The 6105-nt window shown below is 42.0% G+C and overlaps 1 pseudogene; it reads right to left on the reverse strand.

The window, feature by feature from the left end:
• Positions 1–323: 323 nt before the first annotated feature.
• LOC114053825 lies at positions 324–1468 on the reverse strand (annotated as a pseudogene).
• Between the last annotated feature and the right edge of the window lie 4637 nt (positions 1469–6105).

Genomic DNA, 6105 nt, shown 5'->3' on the forward strand with positions numbered 1-6105 from the left:
ACACACACACACACACACATACACACGCCCTCCAGAAGCTTACGATCTAATGGGGGAAGACAACACACAAAAAGAAACTGAAAAGCAGAGGAGAGAAGAGGGCCAGGGAAGGTATCTAACTTCAGGGTATACTGGAAAAGTCAGAGAAGTCCCAAAGTAGTACCACCAGGTTCGAAATGAGATGTTCTGAGGTGAACACCCTTGTTAAAAGGAGGATTTGGAGTTCCTGGCTCCATCCTCTAATCAGAGGGATAGAGAGAAGTGGTAAATTGAAGTACCAGGATGATGAGATTATTGAGCTTCCCGGAGTATGGTTGAGTCAGTCAGAGAAGTCCCAAAGTAGTGCAGCCAGGTAAGAAATGAAAGTCACTCTCAGACCCTGCCACCCTCTTATAGATGTCTTTAATATCATCACAACTGAAGTGTAACTTCAGGAAATGAAGATGAACTTTCTGTTCCCAAATCAGCTGGAATATAGCAATCATTGATGCTAACAAATTTCTGACCAGTTAGTGTCAAGAGCTCTAATGCTGGTCTGATTTTTTGCTCAGATTCTCTTGTTCCCACAATAGTATTAATAGTGTGGCTATATACTTTCCTTGTGCTACCACATTGTGTGCAGACGAAATCATACAAATGTAAATATCTGACTGTGGGTTAACCTAGTTCTGTGGAATGATCATCTAGTAGGAGTTGGCATCGTTGGTACTTTTAATTGGGTGACTTAGGACATAGATAACTCTGATCCCCTAGCCTACTTCTTTTACCCTTTCTTTTACATGATTAGGGTCACAGATAAACTGCTTGCAGTTAGCAATCTCTTCTTCAGATTTTATACCAGCCACTTGTCCATTTTTTACAATGATTTCTTCATTTGGCTTATTCAACATATAGGTACCCCCACAAATGGCACTTAGCCTTGCCAATGAATCAGTATAAAGTTTAATTCTGTTGATGGTTTCATAACATGGTTGATTTAAATAGTCATCAGTTCTGTAAAGGACAAGGGCATTACCAGTAAAATCTATGACATCTTGTCTCTTGTGCACATCTCACATTGTACTCTTCCTAGGATCAACACCCTCAAAAGTTCTGGAGTCTTTTTCATCAAAGTTGGCAACATATGCTAAGAATTTCCTGAACTAACATTTCTCAAACAATGCCTGCATGCTAGATGCCAAGGCTTATGACTTAGTGGAAGGAACTTTATAGATTTCTCCTCTCTGGTAAACAAGCTTTCTTTCAGTGACTTTGAAGGCAGATATTTGGTGAGTTCTATATAAAGCAGGGTCTTAACCAACTGATCATTAGACATAAGGAATTTAGGAATTAGGTTCACACTTCAGACTCTTCCCCTTACCTTTGAGGCTGGTGGGTATCCTGGCGTATTAAACTTTTTGTATAAATCTTCCAGTAGTATAATAGATGCAGTTTCACCTCCGTAATAGGATCTTCTTTCCATATACATGATCCCAGAAAGGATATATTGTTGGCATGTGTGATCTTGGACAATTCATTTAATTTCCCCATGCCTCAGATCCACTCATCATGAAGCCAGTACCGTCACAATCACTGAGTACTTTTCATTCATGACAGGGCTAAGGAGAAGAGTAAAGGGGAAGGAAGAAGAAAATTGGAAGGAGGGCCAAGAGTTGGAAAGGGAGGAAAACCAAACCAAAGAGAGTTGTAAAGAGTAGAGAAGCCCTGCAATATTTTGTGAGCACAGGGAGGACATAAAATGAAGTTAAGTAAAGGAGAACACTACCCTTGGCCACAGACTGGAAGAGAGAAATAAGAGAGAGTAAGCAGGAGGAGCAGAGGATGAAAGAGCAAATGAAAGAAGGGGCAATTTTTTAAGGATGGCAGGAGACCTAGGTATGTTTGTAGGCAGCAGAGAAGGAGCCAAGAGCTTAAGAAAGATTGAAGATAGGAAGGAAAGAGGAAATAGGGGGGAAAGCTGTTGAAGGAATTGGGAGAGGAGGTTGCATCAAGTGCACTAGAAGGGTTTTTCTTGCAAGTACAAGAGACATTACATCAGATATTGAAGTAAAGGATGAGAAATTGGGAAATGTTGAGAGAGTAGGAAGGATGGGGAATGATGAAGATGGAGTTTATGGTATATGCCCTCAACTTTCTCAATTGAGAGGAATCATTCAGTAGCCTCCAAATGAACAAAGGGCAAAGATGTAAGTTTGGTCATTTGCCTTGAAAGATATTCCTTTGCACAGTATGGTGAAGCAATAAGAGAAACTGAGGCAGAAGAACAGCAAACATTGCTTTAGGGTTTAATATAAGAATACAGAATAACGTGGCAGGTGAAGCTATGAGGGGTGCCAGTATAAAGATCAAGGAGAAAAGATTTGGAACAGTGCTAAAGGAAGTGTGCTCCAGATGATGCGGTTTAGAAGTTTAGGGGTGCTGGGACCCCAAAATCACAACACACAGGTCCTGCCCAAAAGAATTCAACCCAAGCCTTCTTTCGGCTAAAGACAAGGTTTATTAGAACATCCATCATATTGGGCAGACTCTTAAGGAGTCTGAACATTAGTAAGCTATTGGCTAGATTTTAAGAATCTGAGCAGTGATTAGATTGTAAGAATCTAAGCAGTGGCTAGATTATAAGAATACCAGCATCTTAATCGAGACAGGATGGACCTTATATATAGAAAGCCTGTGGGAGGGATCTAGGAGTGACCAAGTAGTTTGGGGTGATGGGAGGAGGGGCCTAAGGAGATTTAGATGGGAGTGGCCAGTAAACTGGTGTGAGGGGAGATTGGGTGTAACCACAATGAAAGATGGGTTGATGTGATTATAGCCTCAGGGGAACAGAGATTTGGCCATGTGGGAAAGTCTAGGGTTTTTCTTTCTGAGGTCCAGATTCCAACCCCATCACAGAGTCAATCCAATAAGAATTTTTTTTAAATCCCTTTGATATTAGATAGCATAAGTAGAAGATCAAAAAGAGTAATATATCTAATCAACTTGATGAGTTTAAAGAGTGAGGCCTTTGTTTGCAACTTTGATTGTACCTAGATCGTATGCAAACCTGGACCTACACTATGAAATTTCTGCTGCCTCTAAGCAGTACAGTCTCCTCAGTTTGACATGGAAAACCCAACACAATCTAGATCCAAGCAATTTGTCCAAACTGCAAGTTCATAACTCCCCTTCATGTGCTCTAATTTCATAGGATCATAAATATGCAGACAAAAAGAACTGATAAGGATGGGATCTAGACCCCAAAAAGGAAAAAACCCTGGACTTGCCCACATGGCCAAATCTCTGGCAGTTCCCTGAGGCTATAATCCCATCAACTGGCCTTTCATTGTGGCTACACCCAATTTTCCAATCCTGTTACCTACCTCTGGCCCCTGGCCATTTCCCACACTTAATCCTAGCTAAGCTTGATTCTCCCTTGGCCAAGTAGTCCAGGTCCCTGGAGTTCTGTTCACCCCAGCTCACTGGCCACTCCCATTCAGATATTCCTTAGACCTCTCCTCCAGTCACTCCAAACTCCTTGGCCACTCCTAGATCCCTCCCACAGTCTTTCTGTATATAAGGTCCATCTTGTCTCCATTAAGGTACTTAGAATCTTAAAATCTAGTCAGTGCTCAGATTCTTAGAATCTAGCCAATACCTCACAGGTGCTCAGATTCTTTAAGAGTCTGGCTAATATGGTAGATCTTTAATAAATCTTATCTTTGACTGAAAGAAGGCTTGGGTCGAATTCTTTTGGGCAGGACTCACATGTTGTGATCTCAGGGTCCCAGTACCCCTAAACCTCATCAGAACCTCAAAGGCCAACTACTATAAAGTCTTCATTGTATAGATGAATCTGACAAAACAGCCTTCCTTCTGTTCCTTCTATACAGCCCTCCATCTCCTATATCTGTGCCTTTGCATAGGCTGTCTGCTTCCTCCACTGCCTGCTCCCAGCTGACCATAGCTGAAATCCACTCCTTTTTCACTTCCATGTTTCAGAAACCCTAGCTACCTTCAAAGCACAGCTTATGTGTCCTCTTCTAAATGCTTTCCTGATGCCCCTAGTTGTCTCAGTCTCTTCCTACTCATTCCCTTCTAAACCCCATGAATTATGGGCTCTGGCTTTATCGTTCAACTGAAACTCTTCTCTCCAAACTTACCAACTATCTCTAAATAGTTTATGTATAGCCTCCACTCAATGCTCATCCTCTTGATTTTTCTACAGCATTGGTGTCCACCTTCTCCTCTTCGATAGTCTCTTCTTTCTGAGTTTAATGGCACTGCTTCCTCCTCACGATTCTGCCTATTTGACCACTCTTACACCTGTCTCCTGCAGAAAGAGGAAAAAGAAAGATTATTCACCTTGTATCTGGTGTAGGCCCATCTCTTGTCTGACCTCCAACCTACCAAGGGAAGAGGAGAGTAAAGGGGGGAACTTCCAGAGCTGTGTATATTTCCTGTAGGAAGTGAAGAGGCAGTTTTCCATCTTGTGCGATCTGTCTCCTATCTGATCTTAACCACCTGACAGGAATTTAAGAAGGAGCTTCTAGAGGGAAGATGAGAAGAGAAACAGGGGCCCCTCCATCTCATGCTTTGTGCATCTTCTGCCTGACCTCCAGTCTCCATTAAGGAGAGATGTCTTTAACTTAAAGATTAACAGATTCGCACCTGGCCATCTCCCATGCATCCTAGTGATTCTGAACATCTGTCGGTCAGCATTCAGACTTTATTCACTATCCCCCATTACCTGATTCCTTATTCCCATCCTTGTCAACCTTATTACCTAATTCTTTATTCCCATATCCTCAACCTACCTACCCAAAAGTCCCAACCAAACACTATCCACCCTTTCCACTATACACCCTGAAATGCCTACTTCATAAGCAATGGATTTACTTTCATCTTAAACCTTTTCCTTTCCCACTCCTTCCACCTTCCGACAATCACTGAGATCTAATTCAACTTTAATTACATAGCCTTCTTGGCCACCCTTTCCAGCACTGGCTGCATTTTCACTCATTCCCCTTGGCTGACTTGTCAAGGTGGGGAAGTTAGAACACGCTATGCTCCTCATTGCCATTTGCAAGTTCTCCCTGTAACACCATTACTCAATAACCTCTTATACTTTGAGCGCCACACAATCCACATCTTCTGCCCCCAAAAAATTCCTTTAGTTAGTGTCCACGGACCTCCAGTACATTCCCGTTCCTTCCTCAATAAGTTTAGTACCTAACTCACAATCTTTCCTCTCTAATTCCTGCTCTCATTATTACTTTCTCAAACACCTTAACCTTCCAAGTTCCTCAATCTATTCATGTCCTATGACCTACCCCTACAACTCACTTCAGCCACTCACAAAGATGATCATACCCTTAATTTTGCCATCACACATAAATTCACCATCTCCATGTTAAAGAATTCTAAAATTCCCTTATCTGACAACAAACTATTGACTCCTCCTCCCCACCCCCAATTTGCCTTCCCATACCAAAGTCTACTCTTTGTCCACACCATGACCTCCAATCCATGGACCCCTGAGTTCTCTCTGATGCCATCACTCCTTCACTAACCACTCTTCATTCCTTTCCCCAACTTGCCCCATGGGGGAATCAGTTCAACTCTACACCCACCATCTTCTGCCTTTGCTCCTATACACGTTCTACAAATGCTGATGAAAACAGAAGAAAATTACACAACCATTCTGACTGGGTCTACTACAAATTTATGTTATATAAGCTCAACTGGGCCCTCACTACTGCTAAGCAATCCTTCTATACCTCCCTTATCTGCTCATTATAACACTCTCCATAATGTTCTAAATTTTTTCATCCCTCCTCAAATCTTCAATGGCAGTCTCTCCTCCCACCCTCTCAGGTAAGAATCTTGCCTCATATTTCACTGAAAAAAAAAATGATGTCATTCATAGAAAACTCCTCACCTATTTCTCATATCACACCATTCAGATGCCTTCTACTACTATCTCTTCCTTCACCCCATCTCATAATGAAGTGGCCCTTCTCCTCCCCAAGACAAACCCCTTTCATGTACAAATGATCCCATTTTACCCCTATCTTCTCTATCTTCAGCCCCCTCTTTCATCCCCATTCTCATTTATCTATAATC

The sequence above is a fragment of the Vombatus ursinus genome, unplaced genomic scaffold (genome assembly GCF_900497805.2).
Source record: "Vombatus ursinus unplaced genomic scaffold, bare-nosed wombat genome assembly UNPS02014812.1, whole genome shotgun sequence".
Taxonomy (NCBI): Eukaryota; Metazoa; Chordata; class Mammalia; order Diprotodontia; family Vombatidae; genus Vombatus; species Vombatus ursinus.